Source organism: Carcharhinus amblyrhynchos, chromosome 32, assembly GCF_965287045.1.
Source record: "Carcharhinus amblyrhynchos chromosome 32, sCarAmb.v2.hapA, whole genome shotgun sequence".
Taxonomy (NCBI): domain Eukaryota; kingdom Metazoa; phylum Chordata; class Chondrichthyes; order Carcharhiniformes; family Carcharhinidae; genus Carcharhinus; species Carcharhinus amblyrhynchos.
Genome location: NC_137355.1, coordinates 12,331,238 through 12,352,489, shown reverse-complemented (window position 1 = coordinate 12,352,489; position 21,252 = coordinate 12,331,238).

Below are 21,252 nucleotides of genomic sequence, written 5' to 3'. Positions count from 1 at the left end.
ATCATTGCACAGACAAAAGCTCAGCAGCAGTCGGACCGAGCACTATTTCTTTCCAGTGTCACAGGACGCACTTACGAGATGTGATTGCGAGCACATTCAGACAGATCATTTCGAGAAGGGATGGGTTATGAGAGGAGAATGTCCACTCTGAGACAAGGGCAAACATCCATCATCGTCCCGACTCCATTAACAGTAATGGGCTGGAGTCCCATTACCGCAGAACAGATCCTAATGCACAGAATTGAAAGTTTGTCAAACAGATAATACGGTGCCACCCTGCTATTGATGTAATTTGCTGCAATACCGGGGATAAATCAAAGCATTAGTGTCCCGGCTGGGGATCTCAAACAGCCTTTCAGGCCCATGTACCATCTTGTGAAAGGCATCCTGTAACTTCATTTATAACTGGGCTCCTGGGTGCCATGGTGGCACAGTGAATGAATCCCAACTGTAAAATAAAAGGAAAACACTTGCCGTCACAGTTTGCAGCTGTTTTGCTCCCCCGTCCAGCAATGCTTTACTGCAATTAAACAGGGCGTTGATGAGATTGCAATTGTGTGTTAGGGTGGCACAACGGTTAGCACTGTTGCTTCATAGCACCAGGGATCCCGGTTCGATTCCAGGCTTGGGTCACTGTCTGTGTGTTGTTTGCACATTCTCCCCATGTCTGCGTGGGTTTCTTCCAGGTGCTCTGGTTTCCTCCCACAGTCCAAAAGACGTGCTGGATAGGTGCATTGGCCGTGTTAAATTCTCCCTCAGTGTACCTGAACAGGCGCCAGAGTGTGGCATCTAGGGGATTTTCACTGTAACTTCATTGCAGTGTTAATGTAAGTCTACTTGTGACATTAATAAAGATGTATGAGTTAGGTGTATTGGCCATGCTAAATTCTCCCTCAGTGTGCCCGAACAGGCGCCAGAGTGTGGCATCTAGGGGATTTTCACAGTAACTTCATTGCAGTGTTAATGTAAGTCTACTTGTGACATTAATAAAGATGTATGAGTTAGGTGTATTGGCCATGCTAAATTCTCCCTCAGTGTGCCCGAACAGGCGCCAGAGTGTGGCATCTAGGGGATTTTCACAGTAACTTCATTGCAGTGTTAATGTAAGCCGATTTGTAACTAATAAATAAACTTTACTTCAGCGTAACTGTTTGAAGTCAATGAGAACTAAGATTCAGGCCACCACGGAGAACACAACACGGTGAATGGAGTGAGGTTCAGTTCCAACTTGCAGTCGCTTTCACTGCGAATGTAGGGTACAACGCAAGATGCAAAGCCACCAGTTTGACACCAAGGCCGTGGTTCTCCCGTCTGCACTCGGTGTGTTCCCACTAGTGAGAAAATCATAGTGTTTCCCATTAGTGATAGCAGCGCCTGCCAAGAAAGATTCTCCCACCTTAACTGATGGCCTAATGACATTATCATGAGACTACTAATCCAGAAACTCAACTTATGTTTTGGGGTTCAAATCCTGCCATAGCAGATGAAATTTAAATTCCATAAAAAGTATCTGGAATTAAGAAATTGCTGCTGATAAGGATTTGATTTATTATTGCCACATGTATTAATATACAGTGAAAAGTATTGTTTCTTACGCACTCTGCAGACAAAACATACTGTTCATAGAGATGGAAACGAGACAGTTACAGTCATAGCTAGGGCGTAGAAAAAGATCAACTTAATATAGGTAGGTCCATTCAAAAGTCTGATGGCAGCAGGGAAGGAGCTGTTCTTGAGTCAGTTGGTACGTGACCTCAGATTTTTGCATCTTTTTCCCAATGGCACTCAACCGAGACGCCATTCACTGCAATGGGACCAGAGAATCCCAACCACAGGCGAGATCGGGGGTTTCCGATTCCTGCCCCTGGGTTAATCATGCCAGAAAGAGATGATAACACATTACTTTAAAGTTTTTAAAATCTAAAGTTTATTTTTTAGTGCCACAAGTCAGCTTACATTAACACTGAGTGAAGTTACTGCGAAAATCCCATAGTTGCCACACTCTGGCACCTGTTCGGGTTACACTGAGGGAGAATTTAGCATGGCCAATGCACCCTAACCAGCACATCTTTCGGACTGTGGGAGGAAACCGGAGCACCCGGAGGAAATCCACGCAGACAATTAGGGCCCTATGTTACCATTTTGATTCTAAGTGCTGGGCGGATTTGAAACTGGGGGTGTTTCAGATCCGACTTTTAGACCCGTTCTCAGGTGCTCCCAAACGCACTCTGCCTGAAAAAGTATCAGTGATTCCGAATCACACTGCACAAGCCTGTGGGTGGGGCTTTACGCACCCGAAATCCTGCAGTTCCGATCGGCGCCTCCAACTGCGCACGCACAGAAAGAAAATGATGGAACGCAGCTCTCCTGCCACACCCCTCCCGGGCTGGATAATGCCCCCCCCTCCTCACCGGCCCCCACTCCCACAACATTACTGACCCCCTTATCAGCCTCACCCCACCGCCCAGACCGGTTGCGGGCTCCACCTCTCCTTCCCCCTCACTGATCTCAGGCAGAGTGGCAGCTTACCCTCACTCATCTGAGGCAAGGGGGTCAGCGAACCCCCCCCTTCCCCCTCACTGATCATCGGCAGAGTGGCAGCAGTCACCCCTCCCCCCTCAACGATCTCAGGCAGAGTGGCAGCGGACTCCCCCTCTTCCGCCCCACTGATCTCAGGTAGACTGGCACCAGACCCCCCCTTTTCCCCCTCGCTGATCTCAGGCAGAGTGGCAGTGGACACCCTCCCCCTCACTGACCTCAGGCAGAGTGGCAGCAGACCCCCCCTTTTCTCCCACTAATTACAGGTAGAATGGCAGCAACCACCCCCACCTCAACGATCTCAGGTAGAGTGGGAGTGGACCCCCCTTCCCCCTCACTGATCTCAGGCAGAGTGGCAGCGGACCCCCCCCCCCCCTCACTGATCTCAGGCAGAGAGCCGTCAGACACTCAGCACCCGTCTCCTCACTAATTGGAGCACCCAAATTGGACTTCTACAGAGCACGTCTGTTTTGCGCCGATTTTGGACGGGCGAACGGGGTGGCAAAGGGGGAGGTGCCGGTAAAGTTGGGCGTGCAGCCCATTAATTCAATTTAAAAACATGCAAATGCATTTAAATAGCTGCCGCGCCTGTTCCGGGCACGGTCCCGATTGTGGCCATTTTCAGGAGTTGGTAAAGGGGGGAATCGGCAGGGAGGCGGGTACGGATCGCGTTACTCACTTCACCCCCGGCTTTACCGAGCTTTCACACCCAAAAACAACACAGATCGGGCCTGGGGAGAACGTGTAGGCTCCGCTCAGAGTCTCTCAAGGCCAGGAATCGAACCCGACTCCCTGGCACTGGGAGTTGATTTGATTTGATTTGGTTTATTATTGTCACCTGTATTAACATACAGTGAAAAGTATTGTTTCTTGCACGCTATACAGACAAAGCATACTGTTCATAGAGAGGGGAAGGAGAGGGTGCAGAATGTAGTGTTACAGTCATAGCTAGGGTGTAGAGAAAGATCAACGTAATGTGAGGTAGGTCCATTCAAAAGTCTGACGGCAGCAGGGAAATGCTAACCACCGTACCACTCATTTCTCAGTTAGTTGGAGAATTTTAACACCCTTAACTGTGAGCAAAAACTTTCCTGGGAACTGATTCTGCGATCACGTGCGCGGGTTGAAGATACAGACCTCTTGGGCATCGCTTGGGTCAATAATGATGCTGGGAGAGTATTTCTGCAACCCCTTATCTATTATTTATGATCCGAGTCATCGAGTCATCGATTCACACGGAAAAAATGCAGCCTGGACCCGCACCAAAATGAGCTCCTTAATGAGAATTTGTTTTGGGAGATTAGGATGGTCGAACCACTCCGTCATCTTCCCCCTGGAGACCACAGGAGCATGAGAGCAAAACAAAACAAGTGGTTTTGAGACTGTAAATGAGATATGTTACTACATGTGTTCCGTCTGGGCCATTTTCAAATAAAGTAGTCAAATGAAAGCTTTATACGCACGATTCCCAAAGTGCATTTTCCAGATAGTAAGCTTTCTCAGACATTCTTCCCACATCTAGCCTGTCAGTCAGGATGTTACATGTTTCTCCGAGATCCCTTCTCATTCTTCTAAATTCCAGTGAAAGGAATCTCATGGAAAAAAAAATGGAGCAAATGTGACTGGGAAATCCCCCACCGCCCACCCATCCACCCATGTGTCTCCACGCACAGAATCCTACTTCCCATCGATGCCTGTTTTTGTACCGAACCTTCCCACGAACATTGATGATGGGCAGACCTTATATAAATTTTGCATGCTGCAATTATGACCTCCCACCATTGAAGGCACTGCAACACCAACATTTTTTGAATTACTTCCTGCCTTGTTAGTCAAAGAAGATGCAGTGACTTATTCTCTGGAAGCAACTTTAAATACCTTTTGCAATAATCCTACCTCTTGATATGATGATACATATTTTTTTAAATAACAGGATTCGTAGCAGGCAGAACACGGACCATGCAAATATTTGTTGACCTCCGGTGAGATTTTGATTTGATTTATTACTGTCACATGTATTGGGATGCAGTGAAAATTATTATTTCTTGCACGCTGTACAGACAAAGCATATCGTTCACAGAGTAAGAGAGAAGGAAAAGGGTTTGATTTATTATTGTCACATGTATTAACATACAGTGAAAAGTATTGTTTCTTGCGTGCTACACAGACAAAGCATACCGTTCATAGAGAAAGAAAGGAGAGGGTGCAGAATGTAGTGTTATAATCATAGCTAGGGTGTAGAAAAATATCAATGTATTGCGAGATAGGCCCATTCAAAAGTCTGACAGCAGCAGGGAAGAAGCTGTTCTTGAGTCGGTTGGTACGTGACCTCAGACTTTTGTATCTTTTTCCCAATGGAAGAAGGTGGAAGAGAGAATGTCCGGGGTGTGTGGGATCCTTGATTATGCTGGCTGCTTTTCCGAGGCAGTAGGAAGTGTAGACAGAGCCAATGGATGGGAGACTGGTTTGTGTGATGGATTGGGCTTTGTTCACTTCCATTTGTAGTTCTTTGTGGTCTTGGGCAGAGCAGGAGCCCATACCAAGCTGTGATACGTCCTGGAAGGATATATTCTATGGTGCATCTGTAAAAGTTGGTGAGAATCGAAGTGGACATGCCAAATTTCTTAGCCTCCTGAGAAAGTAGAGGGCTTTCTTAACTATAGTATCATCATGAAACATGGAAACATATAAAATAGGTGCAGGAGCAGGCCATTTGGCCCTTCGAGTCAATACAATCATGGCCGATCATGCACTTTCAGTATCCCAGTCCTGCTTTCTCTCCGTACCCTTTGATCCCTTTAGCTGCAAGGACTACATCCAGTTCCCTTTTGAACATATCTATCTAACCAGCCCCAACAGCTTTCTGTGGTAGAGAATGCCACAGGTTCACAACTCTCCGAGTGAAGAAGTTCTTCCCCATCTCAGCCCTGAATGGCTTATCCCTTATTCTTAGACTGTGACCCCCTAGTACTGGACTTCCCAAAGATCGGGAACATTCTTCCCGTGTCTAGCCTGCCCAGTCCCATCAAGATTTTACATGTTTCTCCGCAATCCCCTCTCATTCCTCTAAATTCCAGTGAAGGGGATCTCATTGAAAACATGTGGGGCAAATTTGACTGGGAAATTCCTCCCCCCACCATCCACCCACATTTCTGCACTCTCCATGCACAGAGTCCTATTTCCCATTTTTGTCCTTTTTTGTACCTAACCTTCCCATGAACATTGATGATGGGAAGATCTTATATAAATTTTGCGTGCTGCAATTGTGACCTCCCACCATTGAAGGCACTGCAACACCAACATTTTTGAATTTAAACCTGAACCTCAGAATCCCTACAGTGCAGAAGGAGGCCATTTGGCCCATTGAGTCTGTACCAACCACAATCCTACCCTATCCCCATAACCCCATTTATTTATCCTGCTAACCTCCTGAAACGCAGGGGCAATTTAGCAAGGCCAATCCACCTAACCCGCACACCTTTGGAGTGTGGGAGAAAACCAGAGCGCCCAGAGGAAACCCACGCAGACATGGGGAGAATGTGCAGATTCCGCACAGACAGTGACCCGAGGCTGGAATTGAACCCAGGTCCTTGGTGCTGAGACAGCAATGCTAACCAATGTACCATAGGCCCAGCCCACGCAAACTCTCCTCTTAAGAACATTGCTCTTTACCCAGGATCAGCCTCCAATGCCAGTCTATCTTTCATAGAACCCCTACAGAACAGAAGGAGGCCATTTGGCCCATCGAGTCTGCACAATCCCATCCAACCCCTATCCCCATAGCCCCACATATTTACTCCGCTAGTTCCCCAGACACTAATTTAGCATGGCCAATCAACCTAACCCGCACCCCTTCGCACTGTGGGGGGAAGCCGGAGCACTCGGAGGAAACCCACGCAGACACAGGGAGAACATGCAAACTCCTTCAGATTAAATTTCCTTAGATTAAATCAAAGTGTTCAAAGTGGCAGAGGTTTTTGATATTGCAGCAAGGGGCAAACTGTTCCTACTGGCAAAAGGATCAGTCCCATGGACGCAAGTTTTGGATAATTAGCGAAAGAACCAGGGCAGAGAAGAGGAGTATATTTTTCCGCACAGAATGTTGTTTTGATCAAGAGTGCGCTGTCTGAAAAGGGAGTGAAAGCTGTAACTGTCAAAGGGAATTGGATAAAGACTTAAAAAGGAATGATATATCAGTCAATAGGGAAGGAATAGGTGAGAGTGGAACTAATTGGACAGCTCTTTGCAGAAGATAGCAGGCTTGATGGGCTGAATTGCCTCCTCTGTGTTGCATGAATCTATGACACTATGGTTCCTCTTACTTATTTAACCCAGCATTGCATAGAAACCCTTACCATGCAGAAAGAGGCCCTTTGGCCCATCAGGTCTGCACCGACTCTCTAAAAGAGCATTTTTACCCATCCCCAACCCCTTCACCCTATCCCGGTGACCCTATGCATTTAACATGACCAATCCACCTAACATAGACATTCTGGGGCACTAAGAAGCAATTTAGCATGGCCAATCCAACCAACCTACACATCTTTGGACACTAAGGGGCAATTTAGCATTGCCAATCCACCTAATCTACACATCTTTGGACACTATAGGGCAATTTAGCATAGCCAATTTATGTAACCTACACATCTTTGGACATGAAGGGGCAATTTACCATGGCCAATCCACCTAACCTAGACATCTTTGGATTGTGGGAGGAAACCAAAACACCTGAAGGAAACCCACGCAGGATTATATTCACTGGAGTTTAGAACAGTGAGAGAGGATCTCATAGAAACTTACAAAATTCTAACAGGGTTAGACAGTGTAGATTCAGAAAGAATGTTCCCGATGGTGGGGAACCCAAAACAAGGTGAACTCTGAAGATAAGGGGTAAACTTTTTGGGGGCTGAGGTGAAGAGGAATTTCTTCACCCGGAGAGTGGTGAATCTGTGGAAATCATTACCACAGAAAGTAGTAAAAGCTAAAACACTGTGTGATTTCAAGAAGAAATTAGATACAACTCTTGGGGCTAAAGGGATCAAGGGATATGGGGGGGGGAAGGGAGGCCGGGGGTCAGGATATTGAATATGATGATTAGCCATGGTCGTGATGAATGGCAGAGCAGGCTCGAAGGGGCCAGATGGCCTATTCCTGCTCCAAGTCCTTATAATGAATGGTGAAGCAGGTTTGGAGGGCCAAATGGCCTGCTCCTCCTTCTGTTTTGTTTCTATGACACAGGAAGAATGTGCAAACTTCGCAGACATATTTGGACATTAAGGGGAAACTTAGTATGACCAATCCACTGAACCTATACACTTCCGGGCATTAAGGGACAATTTAGCATTGCCAATCAATCTAACATCTTTGGGAAGAAACCGGAGCACCCGGAGGAAACCCACGCAGACATGGGGAGAATGTGCAAACTCCACACAGACGGTCACCCAAAGCTGGAATCGTAAACTGGGCCCCTGGCGCTGTGAGGCGGCAATGCTAACCACTGTGCCACCATGCTAGCTTACATTTAAAGTTTTGATCTTAGGTTTTTGGCATATTAAACACAGCATCGCTGTTCCTACAAAGACTGCTCCCTTCCAACGTGCAACCTGCATCAGTCACAGGTTGACTAATAGGGAGACAAGGTAGCATAGTGGTTAGCACTGCTGCCTCTCAATGCCAGGGACCCGGGTTCGGTTCCCAGCTCAGGTCACTGTCTGTGTAGAGTCTGCACATTCTCCCCATGTATGCGTGGGTTTTCTTCAGTGGAATGGCGATGCTAAATTGCCCCTTGGTGCCCAAAGATGTGCAGGTTAGGTGGATCGGCCATGCTAAATTGCCACTTAGCGCCAGGGGGACTAGTGGGGTAAATGCATGAGGTTATGGGGATTGAACCTAGGTGGGATTATGTAGACTCGATGGGCTGAATGGCCTCCTTTTGCAGTGTGGGGATTCTATGGTTCAAAACCTCACTCTGGCTGCAGAAACTTCACCAGGCTATGCAATCAAGTGTTCCTCAAAGACGACTGATTTCATCTCTGCAAAGCACAGTATGTACCTGTGAATACCACACTGGTGGCAAGTACTCGCGGAAGTTAGGATCAGCTATCACAGTGTAATCAGTGAACATTTATATCCCGTACTATAAATGAAGCTGACATTGAGAAACTGTGAACAATGACACTGATCTCATGTTCACGAAAGTGGAAACCAAATCCTTGAGTTTTGATCGGAAATCAGAGAATCATAAAAGCCCTACAGTACAGAAGGCGACCATTCGGCCCATCGAGGCTGCACTGACAACACTCCCATCCAGGCCCTATCCACCCTGTTATTCCCCTGGGTCCCTGTATTGATGATAATACTACCTTGCTACAGCCTCTCCTTAAAGCAGGAGGAGAGGTTCAAGGGAGGAATGCCAGGGTTTAGGGGCTTACCAGCTGAAATGTTGGAGGAACTAGAAGGCCAGAATTGGAGGAGCGCAGAGACTTTGGAGGGTTGGAAGGAAGGTGGTAGAGATAGGCAGAGTCATAGCTCTCAAAAGGGGAAGTGAGTAGGTGCAAGTTGGAGTCTTTGATGAAGTTAGCAGAGGATGTGTGAGTGGATCAAGGCCGCCCAGGAGAGCACTGGAATAGGCAAGTCTGGAAGTAACAATGAGAGCCTTCCTAGAATGGTCAGCTTCTCCAAGCTTCTTTCTTCCACTTCTAGGGTGTTACAGTGGCAGGATGGTTAGCACTGCTGTCTCACAGTGCCAGGGATCCAGGTTCGATTCCTGGTTTGAGTCACTGTGGAGTTGGCACATGCTCCCCGTGTCTGCATGGGTTTCCTCCAATACTCCGGTTTCCTCCCACAGTCTAAGAGACCTGCTGGTTAAGTGCATTGGCCATGCTAAATTCTCCCTCAGTGTACCCTTAACACATGCCAGAGTGTGGCGACTAGGGGGTTTTCACAGTAACTTCATTGCAGTGTTAATATAAGCCTACTTGAGGCACTAATCCTCAAAATTTAACTTTAAACTACTCAATTGTAATCACTCACACCTCCTCGGTACCCACTTTCCTTTCCAGAATGGTCTCATTATCTCCCCCTTTTGCTTCTGACCAGCATCCATTTTGTCATTTAACCCTCCACCCTGCCATTGGAAGAAAGGAACACTGGAACAGCAGTTGAATAGTTGTCCCCGGCACGGTGGTGCAGTGGTTAGCACTGCTGCCTCACAGCGCCAGGGATCTGGGTTCGATTCCAGCCTCGGGTGTCTGACAGTGTGGAGTTTGCACGTCCTCCCCATGTCTGCATGGGTTTCCTCCGGGTGCTCTGATTTCCTCCCACACTCCAAAGATGTGTAGGTTAGGTGGATTGGCCATGCTAAATTGCTCCTTAGTGTCCCAAAACGTGTAGTTTAGGGAGAATAGCAGGATAAATACGTGGGGTAATGGGGATGGGGGCTGGATGGGATTGTTGTTGGTACAGACTCGATTGACCATATGGCCCCCTTCTGCACTGTAGATTCTATGATTCTAAGGCTATCCCACAATGGTCGACCTCCCTCTTTCAGCTTTCTTCTCCCCCCTCCTCCCCTCTATTCCCCGCCCCTCTACTCCCCCAATCCAACTCTCAATTCTGTGACTTTCCACATCCATTCCACTCCGCTGTTTTCCTGTTCCGATGGCAGGTCAGTAATCTCAGCTGTTGTTCTGTCTCCCCAGAAGCTGCCCACTCTGCTGAGAGTTCCCACCTCGTTCTGCTTCTACTCAGTGGCCTGATTCACTCACGTGATGGCTTTGACATCCTGTTTGTGGACTTTGAAATTGGCCTTTGCAAATTCTTCATTAATTAGCTTCAATAAAGCTGCAGCCATTTGATGATTTGCAATGCTAATGTGTAGGTCTCATCATTTATTGGGTTATTTGGATCTAACCACATCAAACAATGATTCACATTTCTCTTTATTATCCCTTCGTGCTACTTCTCTGCTCCCTTTTCAGCTTACTGTGCTAAATTCAATCTGAGATATCACGGTGGCACAGTGGTTAGTGCTGCTGCCTCCCTGTGCCTGGGACCCGGGTTCAATTCCAGTCACTGTCTGTGTGGAGTCTACACATTCTCCCCATATTAGCCCAGATGGGTTTTTCTGACAATGGTTTCATGGTCACCTTAATTCCAAATATTTTTTACTGAATTCAAATTCCACCATCTGCTGTGACGGGATTCGAACCCTGGTCCCCGGAACATTCGCTGAGTTTCTGGATGTATATCCAGCGTGATGCTAAAGTCAAAGCTAAGTACTAAAATGGACAGTTGTGCTTAAGTTGAGACTGTAGCTTATATTTATGTTATATTCCATTATTTAACATGAAGATTCCTGTATGGTCACGGCATTCTATAAAGAGCAGAGACTTGTGGAAAACTTGTGGAGACTTGGGGCGGCACGGTGGCACAGTGGTTAGCACTGCTGCTTCACAGCTCCAGGGTCCTGGGTTCGATTCCCAGCTCGGGTCACTGTCTGTGTGGAGTTTGCACATTCTCCTCATGTCTGTGTGGGTTTCCTCCCACAGTCCAAAGATGTGTGGGTTAGGGTTGATGGGCCATGCTAAGAAATTGCCCCTTAGTGTCCAGGGATACGTAGGTTAGAGGGATTAGTGGGTATAATATGGGGGTAGGGCCTGGGTGGGATTGTGTTCAGTGCAGACTCGATGGGCCGAAGGGCCTCTTTCTGCACTGTAGGGCTCTATGAACAGAGATCTATGATGATGAGGTTGCTGTGGAATCATTTGGTAATGTACGCTGTGGCCTCAGGGACAGATTATGTTGAGTAATTTTCTTTTTGGACTGAATTAAACACCGGTATCTCTGAAGAGTTCTTTTTTTTCCTCAATGATTGTACTTATTTCTACAAGGCTATTTATATAACCTGTGCAGCAGGTTCCTGAAGAGCTGGTCAGTCACCCTGCAAAATCAGATAGAGCTTGTGAATTTAAGGACTCCGAATCAATGATTGCTGATCACTGAACCTGTGTAGGCTACAGTTATAGTGCACTGAAAGTTTAGTTATGTGTCACTTACATTAACTATGCAATGAAGTTACTGTGAAATTCCCCGCGTCGCCACACTCCGGGAGGTGATGACCTCTTGTTACTATATCTCTAGGCTATTAATCCAGAAACTCCGCTAATGTTCTGGGGGACCCGGGTTCAAATCCCGCCACAGCAGATGGTGGAATTTGAATTCAATTTAAAAATATCTGGAATTAAGATTACCATGAAACCATTGTCGGAAAAACCCATCCCGTTCACTAATGTCCTTCAGGGAGGGAAATCTGCCACCCTTACTTGGTCTGGCCTACATGTGACTCCAGAGCCACAGCAATGTGGTTGTTTCTCAATTACCCTCAGACAACCAGGGTATTGCAACAAATACTGGCCACTGACACCCATGACCCACTATTAAAGAAAAAACAAAGTTTTATACTGTGAGATGAGCCTGGCACTGTGTAACCAGGGGACAGTTCAATGCACTTGCAAAGAGAAATCTTAATTTTACAGGTTTTTATTTATCAGTGTCACAAGTACGCTTACATTAACACTGCAATGAAATTACTGTGAAAATCCCTTAGTCGCCACACTCTGGAGCCTGTTCGGGTACACTGAGGGAGGGTTTGGCACGGCCAATGCACCCAACCAGCACGTCGTTCAGACTGTGGGAGGAAACCGGACCACCCAGAGGAAACCCACGCAGACACGGGGAGAACATGTAGACTCCACCAGAGGTTGGAATCGAACCCGGTCCCTGGTGCTGTGAGGCAGCAGTGTTAATCACTGTGCCACCGTGCCTCCTACCCCCCCCTCCCCCCAGTTAGAATGGCTCAAGGGGCTAATAAATTCAGAAAGTGCTCAGCCGGTCTGGCAGCATGTATGGAGAGAGAACCAAAGTTAACATTTCGAGTTCATAGAACCATAGAATCCCGACAGTGCAGAAGGAGGTCATTTGGCCCATTGAGTCTCATCAACTCTCTGAAAGAGCTTCTTACCTCAGCCCCCATACCCAACACCCACCCCCAACCTATCACTATTCAATACCCATGGCCAATCCACCTAACTTGCACATCTTTGGACACTAAGGGGCAATTTAGCATGGCCAATCCACCTAACTTGCACATCTTTGGACACTAAGGGGCAATTTACCATGGCCAATCCACCTAACTTGCACATCTTTGGATACTAAGGGGCAATTCAGCATTGCCAATCCTCCTAACCTACACTCCTGTGGACACTAAGGGGCAATTTAGCATGGCCAATCCACCTAACCTGCACATCTTTGGACAATAAGGGGCAATTTAGCATGGCCAATCCACCTAATCTGCACATCTTTGGACAATAAGGGGCAATTTAGCATGGCCAATCCACCTAACCTGCACTTCTGCGGACACTAAGGGGCAATTTAGCACGGCCAATCCACCTAACTTGCACATCTTTGGACTGTGGGAGAGTACCAGAGCATCTGGAGGAAAGCCACACAGACACAGGGGGAATGTACAAACTCCACACAGCCAATGGCCTGAGGCTGGAATCGAACCCAGTCCCTGGTGCTGTGAGATGGCACTGCTAACCACTATGCCACTGTACATGAGACACACCATACAATGTTTAACACCTCACAAATATGTGAGAAGCACTGACAGTGGGGAATTGAGGGAACAGATTAATAATGATGGTGAATGGGAATCATGTCCCAGTGGCAAAGTACCATACGACTTATCAGCTGCAGAAACTCCACCCTGATTGTAAATTAACAGCGCAAAATATCTCTTAAACTGTCAGCTTGAAGAGGGTTGGTGCACAATGAGCTTTTGTACTCGGAGATACAATGACCTTTCCTTCCATGCACGCCATCCCACTCCTGATCTGATGTTGCGCCATTGTACTATCCTGCAGCGGCAATATCGAGCAAATGGAATGGACTTCACAAGTTCGTTTGACTTTTATGTAGATGTGCTGACGGATAATGAGTGACTGAGATTGATGATGCGTACAGCTTTCATTTATAGGGAGCCTTATCGAGTCTTCAGGATGTCCCAGAATACTTTACATACAATGAATTGCTTTCGAAGTGTATTTTATATAGACGGTGTTGTCTTCCAAAAAACAGATGCCATGGCAACAAATATTAAACAGCATCGAGACTTGTTGTGATTTTTCTTTTTGAATTCTGCTTTGTGTTGAGTCGATCAGAAGATCAGGCTTCCTTCTCTTGTAGTTATTATTCCTTGTGGCCAGCCGTACCAGCAAGAGTGTGTCAGTCAGTTTTTGGGCAATCAGACATTTTGACAGTTAATTAAACTTTTAAGTGAGGGAGAACTGCCTCAAAGAATGGTGCAGCATCCATAGTTCATATTTTCATTCCTGCAGTGTGCAATTTTCAACACATTCCTTTTAACACATTCCTTCTCGTGCTACCGTAATGCAGTGGTTTGTGTGCCCTTAGACTGGTGGCACAGTGGTGTTGCCACTGTACTGGTAACCCAGAGACCCCAAGGTAATCCTCTGGCTTGATCTCCGCATTCTAAATTTTGATACATTTGATTTGTGCTCCAAGAAATGAGGCATCATTTGTCATTTGCTACAGCTGTTGTTAAGATTCCAATCCTCTTCCCATACCTAGTGGTGCACTAAAGCAGAGTTCCTTTTCACAGTGTTATACATCAGGTCTAATATCGGATTGAGAAGAGATCATGGGGTCAGATGTAGAATGAACAGGAACGGTTTGTTCAGTGTCATGTCAGCTACACAGTATAAGGCTGATCGAGCCAGCTCCACCCAAAGCGGATCTTGGGTCCTGGGTATGTTTGACCAAGACTGCCCTTAGCCTTATCTCTATCTTTGAATTAACATTACTCGTTAGGGGCACTTGGTCCTTCTTTATTCAATCGCGTAGCTATTTTGTTTCACAGCGAGGGCAACACGTAACAGTGAGGGTAACTTTCTCGGGAGACTAAGGAAATCTGGCATGTCAGTTACGACTCTCACCAACTTGAACGGATGCACCATAGAAAGCATTCTTTCTGGTTGTATCACAGCTTGGTACGGGCTCCTGCTCTGTCCAAGAACGCAAGGAACTACAAAAGGTCATGAATGTAGCCCAATCCATCACACAAACCAGCCTCCCATCCATTGACTCTGTCTACACTTCCCACTGCCTCGGTAAAGCAGCCAGCATAATTAAGGACCCCACGCACCCCGGACATTCTCTCTTCCACCTTCTTCCATTGTGGAAAAGTTACAAAAGTCTGACGTCACCTACCAAGAGACACAGAAACATCTTCTTCCCTGCTGCTGTCAGACTTTTAACTGGACCTGCCTCGCATTAAGTTAATCTTTCTCTACACCCTAGCTATGACTGTAACACTACATTCTGTACCCTCTCCTTTCCTTCTTTATGAACTTTGTTGCATAGCATGCAAGAAACAATACTTTTCACTGTATACTAATCAATGTGACAATAATAAAAATCAAATTGAACCAAAATCAGAATGTGGTGCTCATCAGACTGTAATGACCTTAGCGAGGCCCATGAGTATGAGCTCCCTGATTGAGGTCACAATTGGCTGTCCAACCAGGGAGCCTCCTCTATATAAATATGGGAGTATCAGGTCCACTGATACTCCGGATTCTGTCTGCGTACCTGAAGCAGTATAAGATTGGAGATAGCGTTTGTAAACAAAGGGAATCTGATGATGGGACGCCGGCCTCTGAGGAGTTATTTCACAGATGTTTGCTGTTTCAAATGCAGTAAGCCGAGCTCGTGGCAATGTTCAAAAGTTCATAAGATGTAGGAGCAGAATTAGGCCATTCTGCCCATCGAGTCTGCTCCACCATTCGATCCTGGCTGATATGCTCCTCATCCCCATTTTCCTGCTTTCTCCCCATAACCCTTCAACCCATTAAAAATCTGTCTAACTCCTCCTTAAACTTACTCACTGTCCCAGCATCCACCGCACTTTGGGGTAGCAAATTCCACAAATGAAATAGCGCACAAGAAACAATACTTTTCACTGTATGCTAAAACATGAGACAATAATAAATCAAATCAAATCCAAAAAAACTTCACAATCCTTTGGGAGAAATAGTCTCTCCTCAACTCTGTTTTACATTTGCCACCCCTTATCCTAAGACTTCTCGCCCTAGAATGCCCCACAGGGTGAGGCATCCACTCCACGTCTACCATAGAACACTACAGCACAGAAACAGGCCCTTTGGCCCTTCTTGGCTGTGCCGAACCATTTTCCTGCCTAGTCTCACTGACCTGCCCCTGGACCATATCCCTCCACACCCCTCTCATCCACGTACCTGTCCAAGTTTTTCTTAAATGTTAAAAGTGAGTCCACATTTACCACTTTATCTGGCAGCTCACTTCCACACTCCCAGCACTCTCTGTGTGAAGAACCCACACCCACCCCCAATATTCCCATTAAACTTTTCCCCCTTAACCCATGTCCTCTAGTTTTTTTTCTCCCCTTGCCTCAGTGGAGAAAGCCTGCTTGCATTCACTCTATCTATACCCATCATAATTTTATACACCTCTATCAGATCTCCCCTCCTTCTTCTACGCTCCAGGGAATAAAGTCCTAACCTATTCAACCTTCATCCAAACCTTTTAGCGTTTTGTATACCTCAATCCGAACTCCCCTCATCCTTCTAAATTCCAGAGAGTAAAGGCCTAAACGTTAGTTAGAGGCATCAAAAGCATTCTGTCGCTCTATCCACCCCATCTCCAACAGCGTCAACACACAACCCACAACACAGTCCTCCAGCAAGGCTTGTTAGGCATAAAATTATATGGCAAAGATCTCTCAAAAATATATTTGCAAGTTTTATGTTTACAGTAATAGCCCAGTTTATGGCAAATTAATGATTTGAAAAGCATGTCATTTATGCTGCTGAGCTCCACTAGTTAATGAGCTATTAAACTGATCCATTCAAACGATCTGCGTTACAACTCAGAATTCTTTTCATTCTGAAAACAGGAGTCATTACTCTGGTTTTTCTGTTCTCATTGTGTCCCTAGGCGGAAAAATTATGTATCCCGTTGAAAATGTTTAGGAAGTACAGTCATCATTGGAACTTCCTCTAATCATTCCTTGTTTCTTGTGATCAGGAGTCCCTCCGTGTAAATGTCAGTAAGTGTTAGAGATATCGAATCCCGGCAGTGCAGAAGGAGGACATTCGGCCCATCAACAACACAGAGGCAATGGTCTAGTGGTATTATCACCAGATTATTCATCCAGAAACTCAGTTAATGTTCTGGAGACCCGGGTTTGAATCCCACCATGGCAGGGGGGACAGAATTTGAATTCAATAAAAAAAAATCTGGAATTAAGAAACTACTGACGGCCATCAAACACAGGATAGCAAGGTCGTTAGCACTGCTGCCTCATAGCGCCAAAGACCCCGGTTCCATTCCCGGCTTGGGTCACTGTCTGTGTGGATGTTGCATGTTCTCCCCGTGCCTGCGTGGGTTTGCTACGGTTTCCTCCCACATTCTGAAAGACCTGCTGGTTAGGTGTACTGACCTGAACAGACACTAGGGGAATTTCACAGCAACTTCATTGCAGTGTTAATGTAAGCCCTACTTGCAACTAATAAATAAACGTTACATTACAATAAAAAATACCTGGAATTAAGAATGAAACCATTGTCAATTGTCGGAAAAACCCATCTGGTTCACTTTAGGGAAGGAAATCTGCCGTCCTTACCTGGCCTGGCCTACAATGTGACTCCAGAGCCACAGCAATGTGGTTGACTCTCAGCTGCCCTTGGGCAACTAGGGATGGGCAATGAATGGTGGCCAGGCAGTGCCACCCATGTCCCACAAATTGATAAAAAGAAAACAATCACCCCCAGATCCTCAAAACCACACCTATTTACCCTGCTAATCCCCCTAACTGACACATCTTAGGACAGTAAGGGGCAATTTATCATGACAATCAACCTAACCTGCACATCTTTGGACTGTGGGAGGGAACCGGAGCACCCGGAGGAAACCCATGCAGACATGGGGAGAATGTGCAAACTCCACACAGAGAGTGACCCGAGCTGGGAGTTGAACCCAGGTCCCTGGTGCTGGGACGCAACGATGCTAACCACTGTGCCACTGTGCCACTCACCAAACAAGTAGCTTCCATCCTGAGAGCAGTGTCTGGTTAATATGCAGATATAAATGGGAAGAAAATCACTCCATATGTTGCTCAGTAGGTCTTTTTAAGAATGTGTAGTCTGAGAGTTGCAGTGTAAAACTCAGCTTGAGATAAAAGCAATATGTGAACAAATTATATCTGCCTAAATAGGTCTCGACATTGCCTGAAAGATAACTCTAACAGCACAGCCCTCACTCAACCCTGTACTGCAGTAGGAAATAGACAGGCAGGCTTGTCGATAGAATCCCTACAGTGCAGAAGGAGGCCACTCAGCCCATTGAGCTTGCACTGACCCTCTAAAGGAGCATCTCATCGAGGCCCCCACTCTACCCCCCATAATCCTGTGCACCCTTTTGTTGTGTGTTAGTGCTGTCTGGGATGTAGTTTTTTTTTGTAAATCGCCCTGTCTCCGTGTAGCAAGTGTGGATGCTCTAAATGTGGCAGCCTTCAATACACACAGCTCTGCAAAATCGCTGAGCAGAAACTGATAGTCAAGTTCTGCACACATGAGGATGGTCTCAACCAGGACCTTGGGTTCATGTCACACTATCTGTAACCCCCATGACTTGCCTGGGCTTGCAAAATCTCACTAACTGTCCTGTCTCTTTAACCTGTGCTTAACCCTCTCTCCACTCACATTGCCTGTGCCTTTAAGGCTTGATTACCTGTTAAGACTCATCTTGCAAGCATTATCTTGTAAATTGAGTCCCCGTCTACATACGCCATGTTTGTGAACCCAACTCTCCACTCACTTGATGAAGGAGCGGCGCTCCAAAAGCTCGTGATTCCCAAATAAACCTGCTAGACTTTAACCTGGTGTTGTGAGACTTCTTACCAAGCCCACACCAATCCAACACCAGCATCATCATGGATACTACAGTCAGACTGTCTGTTTAACCCTTTTGAATTCATTCCTCTCCTGTTGCAGCCCACCCTCTCCCTGGGTTTGCCCGACCACACAGGGGGACTAGCTCGGGTAAATGCATGGCGTTATGGGGATGGAGCCTGGTTGGGATTGTGGTCGGTGCGGACTCGATGGGCCGAACGGCCTCCATCTGCACCGTAGGATTCGACGATTCTATGCATTCACCTCGGATCCTGTACAAACAAATGGCCCAATTGCAGAGAAAAGCGTATTATTCTGCCTAAGTTGTGAAACACAATTGCAACCCATCTATCCACTACAGCAGAGTCACGGCGAGGCAGTCCTATTCAAAAACTTGAATGTCAATCAGCATCGATCACACCTTGTCCTTTTTAAAGATCACAACAAGACCAATTTTGACAGCGTGTTGTAACAAGCCCTATCTGCGAGGTTATTGATTGACATCCTCAGGCAATGACTGAACACGGATCAAAGGAACCTCAAACTGCCGTCGACAAGAGCATCCCACTGCCGATCGTTAGTGACTGGGTGGGCCTCAAGTGCGAGAAGGCAGCAGAGGTAATGGCAGCAAAACGTTAATGGTTTGTGGAGTCCACAGATCCATAAAAGCGGCAGCACAGGTGGTAAAGGTGGTGTAGAAAGCCTATGGCATGTTTGCCTTCATCGGCTGGGGCATGGAGTATAAAAGTTGGCAAATTATGTCACAGTTGTATAAAATGTTGGCTAGGCCGCATTTGGAATACCGTGTCCAGTTCAGGTCACCAGAAGGATGTGGATGCTTTGGGTGGAGTACAGGAAAGGTTTACTAGGATGTTGCCTGATATGGAGGGTATTAGCTAGGAGGAGAGATTGAATAAACTGGGATTGTTCTCCCCGGAAAGACAGAGGCTGAGGGGGGTGGGGGCGACCTGATAGAAGTTGATAAAATTACGAGAGATATAGATAGGGTGAACAGTTGGAAGCTTTTTCCCAGGGCAGGAACGACACTTGCAAGGGGGCACGAGTTCAAGATAAGGAGGGGGAAGGTTCAGTGGAGACGTGTTAAGTGGAAACATGCGGGGGAAGTTTTTTTACAAAGAGAGTGGTGGAATGCACCGTCAAGTGAGGTAGCTGAGGGAGATATGTTAGCCACATGTAAGAGTTCTCTTGATAGTCATATGAAGAAATGGGGAACAGAGGAATATAAGTGTTTGGCTAGATAGGTAAGGGCAGGCTTGGAGGGCCGAAGGGACTGTTCCTGTGCAGTACTGTTCCTTGTTCATTTTTCTTTCTTTACCCTCTTGCTAACGAATTAGTCGCAGAATATCTTTTTAATTTTATTTATTAGTGTCACAAGTAGGCTTACATTAACACCGCAGTGAAGTTACTGTGAAAATCCCCTAGTCGCCACACTCCGGCCCCTGTTCGGGTACACTGAGAGAGAGTTTCACACAACAAAGGATCTCAAACAATATCGAGACAGAGGACAGGAATGAGATTGAGAATCTGGCGAACTAATACAACAATAATCTCTTCCCCAATGCCAACAAAACGAAGGAGATAGTCATCGACTTCAGGAAGTGTAGTGGAAAATATGCCTCTGTCTACGTCAATGGGGACAAAGTAGAACTGGTCAAGATTTACAAGTTTTTAGGTGTCCAGATCACCAACAACCTTTCCTGGCCCTTCCATGCCAACACTATATTTAAAAAAAGCCCACCTTTCTCAGGAGATTAAGGAAATTTGGCATATCCGCTGCAACCCTCACCAACATGTACAGATGCACCATAGAAAGCATCCTTTCAGTTGTATCACAGCTTGGTATGGGCTCCTGCTCGGACCAAGACCGCAATAAACTACAAAGGGTTGTGAATATAGCCCAATCCATCACGCAAACCAGCCTCCCATCCATTGACTCTGTCTACATGTCCTGTTGTCTTGGCAAAGCAGCCAGTATAATTAAGGTCCCCACACACCCCGGACTTTCTCTCTTCTACCTTCTTCTGTCTGACATACCAACTGACTGAAGAACAGCGTCTTCCTTGCTGCCATCAGACTTTTGAATGGACTTACCTCACATTAAGTTGACCTTTCTCTACACCCTAGCTATGACTGTAAAGTTACATTCTGCACTCTCTCCTTTCCTTCTCTATGTTTTGCCTGTATAGTGTGCAAGAAGCAATACTTTCCATTAATACATATGACAATAATAAATCAAATCAAATCAAAATCAGATCAGGATTTAGCATGTCTCATGCACCCTAACCAACACGCCAGTGGAAGACTGTGGGAGGAACCAGAGCACCCAGAGGAAACCCACGCAGACACGGGCAGAACGGGCAACTGCACAGAGACTGACCCAAAATGGGAATCAAACCCAGGTCACTAGCACTGTGAGGCAGCAGTGCTAACCACTGTGCCATCCTAGAACAGAGTCAGGGTCATTTTCAGGTTGGCAAGCCGTTACTAGTGGAGTGCCGCAGAGATCAGTTCTGGGGCCTCAACTTAGTACAATAACAATGACTTGGATAAAGGGCATGAATGGTGGAGCAAGGGCCGAATGGCCTCCTCCTGCGTTTCTCTGTAACATGCCTAATGTGATCTGTAGCCCAATTTATTTTCAAGTAGGTTGAAGATGTTTTAAGTTTAAAGTTCATTTATTCGT